The 13405-nt window shown below is 47.8% G+C and overlaps 1 protein-coding gene, 1 long non-coding RNA gene and 1 pseudogene across 2 annotated transcripts in view; 2 read left to right on the forward strand and 1 right to left on the reverse strand.

Moving 5' to 3' along the window:
- The window catches only part of LOC128338087 (transmembrane protein 132D-like), a 438162-nt gene that overhangs the window by 30832 nt on the left and 393925 nt on the right, over positions 1-13405 (forward strand). The window lies entirely within an intron of this gene.
- LOC128338090 (uncharacterized) lies at positions 1691-7039 on the reverse strand. The gene is made up of 4 exons (XR_008312507.1): positions 7001-7039; positions 6460-6606; positions 5438-5668; positions 1691-2355 (listed from the first exon to the last, which is right to left on the reverse strand). It is a non-coding gene; the product is annotated as an uncharacterized LOC128338090 (long non-coding RNA).
- On the forward strand, positions 7055-10025 carry LOC128338025 (proteasome activator complex subunit 3-like; annotated as a pseudogene).

Below are 13405 nucleotides of genomic sequence, written 5' to 3' on the forward strand. Positions count from 1 at the left end.
CTTACAGATGGGTTGCATTCCAAAGGTTTGTATGTAAATCGGATGTTCATAACTTGGAGTGCATGTAGTTCTTAAAAGGGTCATCTTGTTCGTATGTGTGACTTGGCAAATTCATTAATTTAATATGTTGTGGAGCTTTGTTTGTAAGTATGGGTCATTTGTAAGCTGGGTGTTTGCAAGTCGAGCAGTGCCTGTACATGCACTGGTCAATGACAATGATAAAGTCTGTCTGTCTTCTTCTACCTGTCCATTTCCTTGCTTTTTGAGTGAGTGGACAAAGGATAGCCCAGAGAAAAAGAGTAGGGTAGAAGCAACCTTTGCCCTTCATAGCAGCACAGGCCTCGTGTGCAGAGATAGGACACCCTGAGGCAGGTCTCACGGTCCGTGAGACCCACTTTTTCAAAAACTGCAGGGAGAGTGGGCTAAGCCCACTCTCCCTTCAGACAATCAGGCAGGGAGCCCTGGGTGGCCAAATCGGCCGCTCACACGATTGCCAGCTCCGTGATGAAGCCGGCGGGGGCCAGGGAGCTCGGGGGCCGGGGAGCTCGGGGGCCTCATGGCCCGCGTGGCCCGCGGAAGCCCCAGTATGCCCTGCGCAAGCACGCAGGGAATACTGGGAAGACCCCCGGAGTTGGGAGGCGGCTTTTCGCCTCCCCTCCGGGGGTCTACTCATGAGTAGGCATGGCACGAATCCGTGCCACGGCGGGTTCTTGTTGAAGCCCCCTTCCCCCCCCATTAGCTCCACCCACATGGATGTCTGTAAACATAGGAACATAGGATGCTGCCATATACTGAGTCAGACCATTGGTCTATCTAGCTCAGTACTGTCTTCACAGACTGGCAGCAGCTTCTCCACGGTTGCAGTCAGGAATCTCTCTCAGCCCAATCTTGGAGATGCTTCCAGGGAGGGAACTTGGAACCTAGATGCTCTTCCCAGAGCGGCTCCATCCCCTGAGGGGAATCTCTTGCAGTGCTCACACTTCTCGTCTCCCATTCATATGCAACCAGGGTGGACCCTGCTTAGCTAAGAGGATAAGTCATGCTTGCTACCTACTACAAGACCAGCTCTCCTCTAAAGAACCTTCTCCATCTGTGAATATTCTGCTCCATTGAATTACATTGGGGTGGGTTGCGGTCTTTGGCCCCTTAGAGGTTTTTCCCCTTCAGATTTTTGTGAAACTGGCATATCCTGAGCTTTCCCATACCTCCCTCGTGCGTGCAGGTGTTCTGGTTATAAGGATCATAACATTTTTAGCTCTTTTGGGAATAAAATAAAATACACTTTTAAAAAATAGTCTATTGACCAACAAAGTTCAGAAATAGATGAAAGACAATCCAATTAAAAATAGCAGCTGGGGATGAACTTAATTAAGATAATATTCAAGTCATTTACTGTGGTCATTGTGCAATAAGAAAACACTATAACTTCCAATCATAGGTTGAAAACTGCAATATCACGTAGAGATAGCTTGAATAAATTCTGGAAAGATAATATTAGTGTGGGGAAAGGGTGACGTTCTTCCCCCAACATGATTTCCCCAATCCTGTTCAGGTAACCTTTTGATTGCTCTGGGTTTCTTTTCAAAACTAGAACAAACATGGGAGACGATAATCACGGATTTCCTGTGTCGGATCTAGGTGTGTTGTGAGATAATATATGTGAGTCTTCCAGAAAACTCAGTTTCATTAATGCAAGTCAAAGACACTTTATTGCTCAGAACAAGAGAATGCTTTTAGCCCCGAGGTCCCTTGAGACTTTGGTTCAAATGCAGGTTTGGGATACGAATCCCTTGAGAAACTGTGTCTGTTACAGTGTTTGGCCTTGGGGATTTGGACGGATTTACTTTTAAGCTGTTGTTTTGCTGGAAGGAGAAAAGTTGATGCCTCAGGTGTGAGAGGTACCAGATAAAGGGAATGCATGCATAAGACCTCGATGACAGCTGAGAAATATGAAGCCTAATAGGAGCGATCCAAGGAGGGAAAGGATGGTGACATCTTGTCAAGTTTAAGGCGAGCAAAAACTTGCACTGCGGGAGCTACAAAAACGCTCGGATCTCCGGCTGTGCGTCTCCTCTTACAACATCACTTCCAAGCACTTCAAAAGCAAGGTGCAAAGTTATGTCATTCTCTGGGGATTTGTTTCAGAACAGGTAAGGTCAGGCAGGTGCATGCTAATGGAAACTCCCACAGCCGTGACTGTTTTGCTGGCTCAGGACTCTGGCCTTTGAAGATTTGACATCACGCTCAAGCGATCCGGTTTCCATCACTTGGGGACCAAACTTTTATCACCCCTTTTGCTGTTGCAAGGATCCCTCTATGAGAGGTTGGCATCTTTAAGAGTGAAGATGGGGGTGGCTTCACAAAAGAAGTGGCAATGGGTTAATCAACACAGCTGAAGCATAGCTTGGTTATCAGCTGTCAAGCTTTCTCCTCCACCCATATGAATACAACACATATTTATATACTGCTTTCCCAACAAACACCCCCAAAGCAGTTTACATAGATATAAATAAATAAAATGGCTCTCTGTTCCCAAAGGGCTCACAATCTAAAAAAGAAACAGAAGATAGATACCAGCAGTAGCCCTGGACTCGGTGCTGTGCTGGGGATGGATAGGGCCAGTAGCTCCCCCCGCTAAATAGAGAATCACCCTTTTACAAAGGTGCCTCTTTGTTCAGTTAGCCGGGGACCAATGTTTCAGATGGACTTAATATTTTTTTAAGTGCCAAATGAACATTTTATATCTTTGCACATCCATCCATCCATCCTTTCCTTTATTCTTTTAAAGGGCATCATTTCTACGAGTATTAAAACTGCTCTAGTAATCATAGGGAGAGGTTGGTTCATGAGGTCAGAGGTGCAAGCCAATCAACACCACCACCAGTTCCAAGAAAAAACACAGGCAAAAAATAAAAATAAAAATCCTCCTAATACTTCCAAAGGGGCCAAATTGCCCCCTCTCCCAGGAAGGGAGTTCCACAACACTAAAAAGGCCCCTTTCTGCATCCCAGGCCAGTTGGGCCTCCAATATACATACTTCAACAACCCTATGATGCTGCTTAGGGTGTGAGACTTGGAAGATCACTTGGTGCTTATAGAAGCTGAGTAGAGCTTTAAATTTAGAACAAAGACTGAAATGAATTGGCGGGGAGTTCTCAAGTAAAGTCTTCATCTGAGTCAGTTGCAAACTTTCAGATTACCATTTGCTGCATTTACAACAGTATGTGCTGTAGCAATGGAGAAATGACTTGACTAGCAAGCCAGAGGTTGCCAGTTCGAATCTCTGCTGGTATGTTTCCCAGATTATGTTTCCCAGTTTCCCAGACTATGGGAAACTTCTATATCAGGCAGCAGCGATATAGGAAGATGCTGAAAGGCATCATCTCATACTGCGTGGGCGATGGCAATGGTAAACCCCTCCTGTATTCCACCAAAGACAACCACAGGGCTCTGTGGTCGCCAGGAGTTGACACAGACTCAACGGCACACATTTAAAAAATCAGGTTGCAAAATATGGAATTTGCTAAGTGAATACAGGTTAGCAGCTCTCCCCATTTATGCAAGCAGTGGAAGGTCCAGAGTATAGAGTCCCTTGGATGTGAGCTGACTGGAGCATGATGTTGCCTCTCTTATTTGATTTCTGGATCAACAACAACAAATATTTATATACCGCTTTTCAACAAAAGTTTTCAAAGCAGTTTACATAGAGAAATAATAAATAAATAAACGATGGATCCCTGCCCCCAAAGGGCTCACAGTCTAAAAAGAAACATAAGATAGACACCAGCAACCGTCACTGGAGGGATGCTGTGCTGGGGCTGGATAGGGCCAGTCGCTCTCCCCCTGCTAAATAAAGAGTAACACCACATTAAAAGGCGCCTCTTTGCCCAGTTAGCAAGGGTATAAACATGCAAGCAGGGTCCTAAAAACAGGCAACAACTGCCAGAACCCATGCATTTGCTTCCTGCTTGGGTGGTTCCTGGTCCAGATAAATTCTATTCAGGGGTGTAGCTAGGGACGAGGGGGCCTGTGTTCACCCCTCTCTCGGGCAACCTTTTGGAGTGAGGAAGGCAATGAAGAAAATAGGGAGGGGTGGAGCTGGGGGCCCCTCAGGATCTGGGGGCCCCGGGTTCTTTGAACCCATCCGCTCAATTATAGCAGCACTCCTGATTCTAGCTCAAAAAGAAATCCCGCCGGGCTCTTCTCCCCATTCAAACTGTAATGGACACAGGGGAGTCAGAGAGCTGGTCTGGGGAGAAGGAGATCTGGTCTTCTGGTAGTGAGTGTGAATTGTCCCATTTGCTAAGCAGGGTCTGCCTGGGTCTGCATCTGGATGGGAGACCACCTGTGAGCACCATGGAAGAGCATTTGCATGCTTGCATGCCAGATGGTCTGTGGCAGCATCTTTAGGTAGGGCTGGGATACTGAGCGAGATGGACCTATGGTCTGACTCAGTATATGGCAGCTTCCTATGGGAGATAATCCTGCCTGAAATTTGGAGGGCTGCTGCCAGTCAGGGTAGGCCATCCTGAGCTAGATGGACCAAGGGTCTGACTTGGTACAAGGCAGCTTTGTATGTCCTTATGTTCCTAACTGAACTCCTAGACTTTGGCTATTCAATGCCTCTTTGCTAGTCTCTTTATCCCGTCGTTCTGTCAATGATTATTTCAAGTCTTTGGTCCGAATCTACCGCTCTTCCTGCCATCCTCCTCTGCTCTGTGCTCCCTGCCAGGTCTCCTCAACTACCCCAGGAAAAAAACTCCTTGCCTTGGAAAAGGAGGAAGTCATGAAAGGGAGGAGGGGAGAGAGGAGAGCTCAGTGGGACCGGAACCCAGGGGTTGAGCATCTGCTTTGCATGCAGAATGACCCAGGTTCACTCCTCGGCAGCATCTCCAGGTCGGGCTGAGAGTTACTCCTGCCTGAAACCTTGGAGAGCCACTGCCAGTCCGTGTAGGCCAGTGTTTCTCAACTACCAGTCCGTGAGGAGTTGACTGTCAGTCCATGCTGGTCCATGAGGAATTAATCCCCCCACCAAACGATTTCGAGCCGGTGGGGGCCACCACTCCTAGGTGCTCTCCGGAGCGAATTTCTAGGCAGGCAGCCCTCACTGTTGGGATAACGTTCATTTCGAGGAAGCTAAATGAGTGTTATCCCAGCAGTGAGAGCTGCCTGCCTAGAAATTAGCTCTGGAGAGCTCCCAGTGGTGGTACACCCCCCCCCCTCCTAAATTGTTTTAGGAGGTGCCTGGGGGTGGGGGGTGAAGGAGGGCTGACCCATTTACTAACTGCTGGTCCTGGAAACTGCGCACAAAGGATTGACCGGTCCATGACTCCAAAAATGTTGAGAAACACTGTAGACAATCCCGAGCTAGATGGACGTATGCCTCAGTATAAGGCAGCTTCCTATGTTCCTCTGTTAGTTTCCTGACCCATCTCACCTTGCAAAGGCAGAAGAGATTTACAGCCATGAGCTCACATTCATGGAATATCAGAATATCACGAGAAGAGTCTGGCTGGGGCAGACCAAAGACTTGTGTGGTCCAGCAGTGGTTGGCCTCCTGTCTGCAGCAGTTATCAGCCGCATGCCTCTGGGAAACCTCCGAGGCCCGTGGTGTGCCTCCACAAGAGGCGTGCCCAGAGGCCTCAGGATGAGATGTCCTTGGGAAAGCCTGCAAAACACATACAGGGCCAAATGACTCCTTTTTATATAAGTTTATACTGTGCTGTTCTGAAGAACCATCTGGGAATGGTTGCCATTATAATGCACCCAGTGGGGACCCACATTTGCTGCTCAGAAAACAGAGCATTCAGATCGTCCAGCTTCCTTCATTCTAATCACTGTACGAAGTTGCCATCTGGTGGCTAGCCAAAGAACAGCAACCTTGTTTTGGAGATCACTTGGGGTGTTGTTTTTTTTTGGAGAGAAGACCCAGGGAGTTCTCCTCACGGCTGAATTTACAGCGAGTTTTCTGTGAGGCTTTACTGCAAACTCATAGTTATCCCCAAAACCCAAAGTGAAAAGTGGATTTTTAAACCGCAGATATAAATCGGGCTGCACTCTAACACGCAGTGTAAAACCTGAATTGTGCGTGAAGTGCTCCCCGATAGCTTGCAGGATCTTCAGAGTAAATCTGGCCAGTATGTGAATGCACCCTCTCCATTCTGTAGGAGATGTGAGTTAAAGGGATTTAAAAGCCCTGTGTAGAAAACCTTCCAAGTCTTACGTGGCGCAGTGGGGAAATTACTTGACTAGTAAGCCAGAGGTTGCCGGTTTGAATCCCCACTGGTGTTGGAAACACCTATATTGGGCAGCAGCGATATTGGGAGATGCTGAAAGGCATCATCTCATACTGCGTGGGAGGAGGCAATTGTGAACCCCTCCTATATTCTACCAAAGACAATCACAGGGCTCTGTGGGTGCCAGGAGTCAAAACTGACTTGTCAGCACACTTTACCTTACCTTTAAAAAAAACTTCCAGCAGTTTGCTGAGACACCCCACTGGAGCAACATTCTTCTTTTGTGGTCCCCAGTTCCTGTGGTTCCTGGTGAGCTCTGGCCATGGTCCTGACGGGTTGCACCAGAAGCTGCCTTGGGTCTGAAGCATCCCTGTGTGAGATTTTATTTCAACATTTTAAGTGTTTCTCTCTGGGCTTGGCCACAACCTCAGCGGAAACACTTTGGTTCAGGTTCTCCCAAGCATTTACTCTTATGACTCACAGGGAAATGATCAAATCTCACTGCTTCCCTGCAAACTATTTATTATCTCACCACGAATCAAAGGTAGGGTGCAGCAGAAATGGGGCAATTGCATATTTAGCCAGTGTAACAGCGCTCAGACTTCCAATGAAAATCTGAGGACACAGTTGAGATCATGGTGCCTCCCGGAGCACCACTTGAGGCCCACCCTAATCTGGAGGCCTCTGCGGGCTTGGGGGCTTGGAGGAGACTCCCTGTGGAGTCATGGAGCTGCATTTCACCCATGGGGTACCTCTATACTGACCCTGACACCTTGTTCCTACAACTTGGAATTGTGAGCACGCGTGCGCTCTGAGTGATGCAGAAGAAGAATAGGTGCATCACAATGAGAGATGCCACATCATCCTGAGGTAACAGTGACATAGACAGAGTGGCACTTTCAAGGGTTCTTGCTGGTGGGATAACACACCTGGTTTTCCCATGTAGCTGCCTCTCAACTACTCCCCCCCCCCAGCAGAGTCTCCATCATTAAGGCAGTCACACTGCTGTACACCCCAATGTAGATAGCACCAGGTCATCTCCAATACAAAGTGGACGTAGAACACCAGCCTCTTGCTTGCAAAGTGAGAAAAGAGGGGAAATCACATTGCCTGAAAACCTGATGGGTGGCCGAGGATGGGTGTAGGCACATTATGTCACCACTTCTGTCTCCGGCAGCTAGCTTGGACGTTCACGCGTGAGGGACAAAAAGAGGTGGATCTGGCCAGGGATACCCTTGCCCTGCTGTGCCCTCCCTGCTCAAAGTGGACCCAGAAGTGAAGATCAAAGTAGACTCTTTCAGGGAGCAGAGAACAGCTGAAGCGAAGGATTTTGAGCGAATTGTTCTTCCAGAGAAACTTGTAGAATTTGATGCACTCCTGAAGGATCCCATTCGGAACATTCACGATTTCACAAGGATCCACTCATAGACCCGATCCTGCTCACAAACTGCAATGAGGGGCTGGATGGGCCAAATATAAAAAAGAGGAAGCTGGAGGACTGTGAAGGGACCTCCCGGGGTTCCAACCAGGGTTCCCTCTACTTTTTTCTTGTCTGTGTGTGGAATGAGGTTTGTTCTGGGCAGCAGTATCAAGGCAGTGTGCATGCACCTGCATTCAGAGTGGGGCCTTCCTGATTCTGCCTGAGCATAGTCTAACATTAACTGCGCAGACATCACAAAACTTGTGAGTTGCACACCCATGCGCACATATTGGTGGGAACACTGGCACCAGCATCCGTGTCATGCCTAACGGGATTCTGAAGAGCAACCAGCAACTGGTGGACACAGAAGTGCACCTAGGCAGTTTTGGAGCCTGGACCTAAAGGCCTTTTGAGCGCGCCCCCTTGTAAGCTAAGAATCCTCCCGCCATACAGACACACTGCAACACATGCAGTATTTTTAATGCATGGGTTCCTGAGGGCACAAACAGCAACTGAACTCACAAGAATGTAAGAAAATAAAACAGGTACATTTATGCAAATATGCATTAGCAGAAACATTTCAACGTGCAACTCAACATATTCCCATCCAACATATTTCTCCCCCCGTCCGCTGTTTCTAAAGCAGAGGTCACGCTTGGCACCAGGTGTACTGCAGGCCAGTGGTGTGGCTGCAGTGACCACACACCACCCTGGACAGACTAAAGAGGATCTGGGGCCCCCCAGGGTGTATGGAGGCCCTGGACTGGCTCGGAGGTCCAGGGGTAAAAGTGCCTCTGGACAAACATCATTGAGAAGGCAGAGCCCAGATCTGGCTGTTGACTGAGAAGTGCGATGTGGTCGAAATGTGGGTGCAGTGCTGAATCCCAGGATAGGAGATGGCAACAACTCTGGCATTTCTATTCAGGAAGAGAGCTCCAGACTGTGGAGGTTCAGACAGCTTCATGCTCAGGTCAGATCTCTAGATTCCACATCAAGCAGGCAAAGCTGATTTCTCAAATAGCAAAATAGCCTCCATGGGGAGGATTACTGCCGTGCTGTGACTGAGATGGATGGAAAGGAGTACACCCACCCTTTGGTCTGTTCCAGGAGGGCTCTTCTCCCTGTGTCCAAGGGCGCCATAACAAAGCACCATGTTGCAAGGCTTTCTTTATTCATGTCATGTTTAAACGTTGTGTCCCCTCTTATTAATGACTCTGGAAGTCAAGAGGCTTGTCGAAACAGAAGCACGAGCTGAGACGCAAGAAGAACAGCTCGGCGTTCTCGGCAGTTTCCCCTTCCCATTGATCTCTTTCCGAGAGAGGAAATTAAACTGACACAGCACAAGTGATAAAATACGGATGTGCAAAATGCTCCATCATGCCAGGGCTCGGCCCGAAATCAGCAAGTGTCAAGCAACGTGGATTTATGTTTCATTTGGAGTTCTTTCCACTTAGAGGGAGAGTTCAAATGGATATTAAAATGTTTCCTTTCACTAGGTGAAGCACAGGGCGGGTTGGATGCACCTTTAAAGAGACTGCTGCCCCTCAAATAATCTAGCTTTGGAAAATGACTGGAAACTCACCCACGCCTTGTTTTGGTATTGAATATAACTCATTTTCTAGGGAAAGTCCTCTGGTGCCAGAGGCTGCTCCAAAGGGCTCACAGTCTAAAAAGAAACACAAGACAGACACCAGCAACAGTCACTGGAGGTACTGTGCTGGGGGTGGATAGAGCCATTTATTCTCCCCCTGCTAAATAAAGAGAATCACCACACAGGGGCGTAACTATAATAGGGCAAGGGGAGACAGTTGTCTGGGGGCCCACTGCCTTGGGGGTCCCCCCAGAGGCAAGTCACATGACTGACTCCCCCAGCCATGCACCCACCCGGGCTTCCTTCAGTTGTATTCATCCTCCAAAACTGATGTGAGTGTTAAGACCTGGAGCTACCAGAACAGCATGTCTTTCTCTAGGACCATTAGATGACTTGCATCGTCCACAATTTACGAAACCTTTAAAAAAAATAGTTTAGGATGATGTTCTATTGTGGCACATAGGAAATATAGATATAGATATAATTTTACTCTTTTTGTTACCACTATTCAGCCTCATTTAAGATTTATTTACTTCATGAGCTGAGCTTCAGTGTGTGTGGGGGGGGCATTTTAAAATCTTGTCTCTGGGCCCACTCCAACCTTGCTACGACCCTGTCACCACGCTAAAAGGTGTCTCTTTGCCAAGTGAACAGGGATCAATCAATCAAAGGCATTCATGAGTGCTGTATGCTCACTGAAATTAATGGGACAAATAAACGTGCCCTGTTAATTTCAATAAGACTGCTTATGAGTAACATCACCCAGTGGCTGGAGTAGGGTTGTTCCCCCTTGGGAACGCCAGTCTACACGGACTAGTTGGCGGCTTTCCAAGGTTTCAGGCAGGAGTTTCTGCCCGACCTGGAGATGCGGCCAGAGATGGAACCTGGGATCTTCTGCATGCCAAGCAGATGCTCTGCCACTGAGCTATCGCCCCATCCCATTATGACTTCCATGTGACATGCGAGAGATCTGTCTGCAGTTGCCCCCACAATTCTCTCCCCCAAGAGATGTGTGTGCCTCCCTCTCTGCCTGTGCTTAGATGCTAGAAAGGCTTCCCCCCTTCTATTAGGCGGGGTTTTAAACTAGATTTTAATTTGTGCCTCTGATCCTTCTATATGGTTTTTGATGGCTTTGACGCAGCAATGTACTTCCTATATTTGTGTGAACTCTGGCACAAGCATTCACTTATATGAAAGAAGGTAAGGGGAATAATCAGAGTAGTTAAAGGGGGTGTTAACCTGCCCTCTGCTTCAGCTGGCCCCAGTTTTTTAGGGAGAGGTTTTGACTCAGGTGAACCACTGAATTTTTTTTTTTAAAAAGCAAATTTCATGCAGGGATTTGCATAACACCACTGATAAATGTTATGTGTCTTACAGAAACTCCTATGGCTTCCCTTGAAAAGTCTCAGATCTTTCTTCTTTAGAGGCACCCTGAAGTTTGCTTTGTTTTGTGTGCAATTTCTGAGTCAGTCCTTATTTCAGGCTCCATGCTTTCAGTATTGCCAAACGGGATGTGGGAAAGGATGACTATCCAGGAGATGACCACATGATGGCACTAAGTGACCGTCTCTTCTGAAGAACATCACACACTGATTGCACAGTCTTTCCTCCTTTTCATGTAGACACAGTCGCACAAAGACCGTGTGGGGCAGGCTGTCACCGAGCGAATGAATCACGGGGAGAGCCTTTGATGGCATATCTTGGGGTGAAATATGGGTACTTAGGGAACTGCCTTCAACTGAGTCACACCATTGGTCCATCTAACTCAGTACTGTCTACACAAGGGCTTTCCTACCTTTAGATGACGTCTGTAGGTATTCTATCGCTCCATAGATGTCTGTTCCTGAACGCAGCTTTGCATAACAGAGCTGGAGGAAGCCTTGTAGGCAGACGACAGTCCCAGCCTTTTACTCGGTGCAGGAAATTCAGAGCCAGAATAGTGGACCAGGCTGTAGCTCAATGGAAGAGCACTTTTTTCTCCTGCAGAAGGCCCCAGGTTCACTCCCTGGTAGCATCTCCAGGTAGGGCCAGGAAAGGCCCTTGCCTGAAACTGTGAAACAGAGAAAACAAAACCCTATATGGATTCAAGAATATATGTGAGCATCAACAGAGAATCCAAGTATCATGGACTGATATTTTAAGATGATCTTAATAGACCATGTAATTAAAAGACTGAGCAATTGCATGAGTTGTACTAATACTAGAATGAAGGTAGATCTGTATGTTTTGATAAAATTTATAGAAAATAATCATCAAAATGGTCTCTATATCAAAGTTAAAAGATTGGATCCAATAGTTCATTCTGAAGATATCGCATTGCCGGTAAAGAGGGAGAAGTACAAGTGGATATTCCCAAAATGAAGACTCATGTTATAATTTTTGATGAGTCCTATGTTCTCACCAGACTCATTCTATTTATTGAGACGTACAGATCTATTTTTATTTCAGCATTATTACAACTCATGCAGTTGCACAGTCTTTTAATTACATAGTTTTACTGAAACTGTGAACCAATCAGGATCTAGGGGGTGGGACCTAATAATACATTGGCACCTTCAGCTGTACATAGGATTATTTCTGATCCGGCACCATTGCTTACACCAAGACCATCCATTTCCCTGTTCTTTGAAATGACGTCACAAGAGCTTCAACAGAGGGCTTAAGGCAGGCTGCTCAACTGTGGCTCCCAGCTGTTTTTGGACTGGAACTCCCATAATCCCCAGCCATAGTGGCCAATAGCCAGGGATTATGGGAGTTGTAGGCCAACATCTGCAGAAGGGCCAAAGTTGAGCAGGCCTGGCTTAAGGGAATGCTGACGTTATGCTCACAGTGTGGGCTAGTGCGCCAAGTCCAAGGGTTAGCAAGGCAGATCGTGCTTTGTTTGGTTTCATTGGTCAGGTCAGGTCTAGTCTGGTCCAATCCAGAAAGGATCAAGGCAGAGGTCAAGTCTGCTAACACTTGGGAATTAGAAAGCTCCCTGGCTGAGGGCTGGGATCAAGGCAGGATGCCTCTGTATACCAGTTGCAGGGGCTCAACAGCCGGGGGGGGGGGGGATGCCTTCATCTCTTGTCTGTGGTCTTCCCAGTGACATCTGTTGGGCCAGTATAGGAAACATGGTGCGGGACTAGATGGACCTTCAGCCTGATCCATCAGGGCTGCACTTATGAGGGCTGAGCACCTATTCAGGAGAATGAGATGTTACATAGGAAGTTACCTTATACTGAGACAGATTATTGGTCCATCTAGCTCAGTATTGTCTACACAGACTGGCAGCTGCTTCTCCAAGGTTGCAGGCAGGAGTCTCCCTCAGCCCTATCTGGAGATGCTTCCAGGGAGCGAACTTGAAACCTTCTGCATGCAAGCAGGCAGGTGCTCTTCCCAGAGCGACCCCATCCTGTAAGGGGAAGATCTTCCAGTGCTCACATGTAGTCTCCCATTCAAATCCCATTCAAATTCAAAGGAGGTGGACCCTCATCCTATAGGAGGAGATCTGGTCTTGTGGTAGCAAGACTTGTCCCCTTTGCTAAGCAGGATGTGCTCTGGTTGCATATGAATGGGAGATGTGTGAGCACCAGAAGATATTCCATTTAGGGGACGGAGCTGCTCTGGGAAGAGCATCTGTGTGCAGAAGTTCCCAAGTTCCCTCCCTGACATCTCCAAGGTAGGGCTGGGAGAGATTCCTGCTTGCAACCTTGGAGAACCTGCTGCCAGTCTGTGTACTGTAGACAATACTGAGCTAGAGGGACCAATGGTCTGACTCAGTATATGGCAGCTTCCTGTATTCCTAGATAGCAAAGGGAACAACCCATGCTTGCTGCCACAAGACCAGCTCTCCTCCCCATGTTACTGTTACTTCAGACTGAGGACTTAACTTGTACAGCACCAGGACTCTTGTCTTCCAAGGACTGCAAAGGCTGAAAGGGACCAGGACCTATTCTGCAGCCATGGGCTCCTATGATGGGGCAATGTCTCCACTGCAGAGGGGTGAGGCTTGAGGGAGTCTGCAGATTCAGAGGATAAGCACAAAGGTGTATCTTTGGGACATGGCTGTGACAGTGGCACCAAGGAGACCAGGGGCCCACTCCGTGGTCTCCCCCGGCCGTTCCACATCCACCCCGGCAATGGTGGCTGAGAGATTGGTTCCATGTCTGGTGGTTG

The sequence above is a fragment of the Hemicordylus capensis genome, chromosome 15 (assembly GCF_027244095.1).
Source record: "Hemicordylus capensis ecotype Gifberg chromosome 15, rHemCap1.1.pri, whole genome shotgun sequence".
NCBI lineage: Eukaryota > Metazoa > Chordata > Lepidosauria > Squamata > Cordylidae > Hemicordylus > Hemicordylus capensis.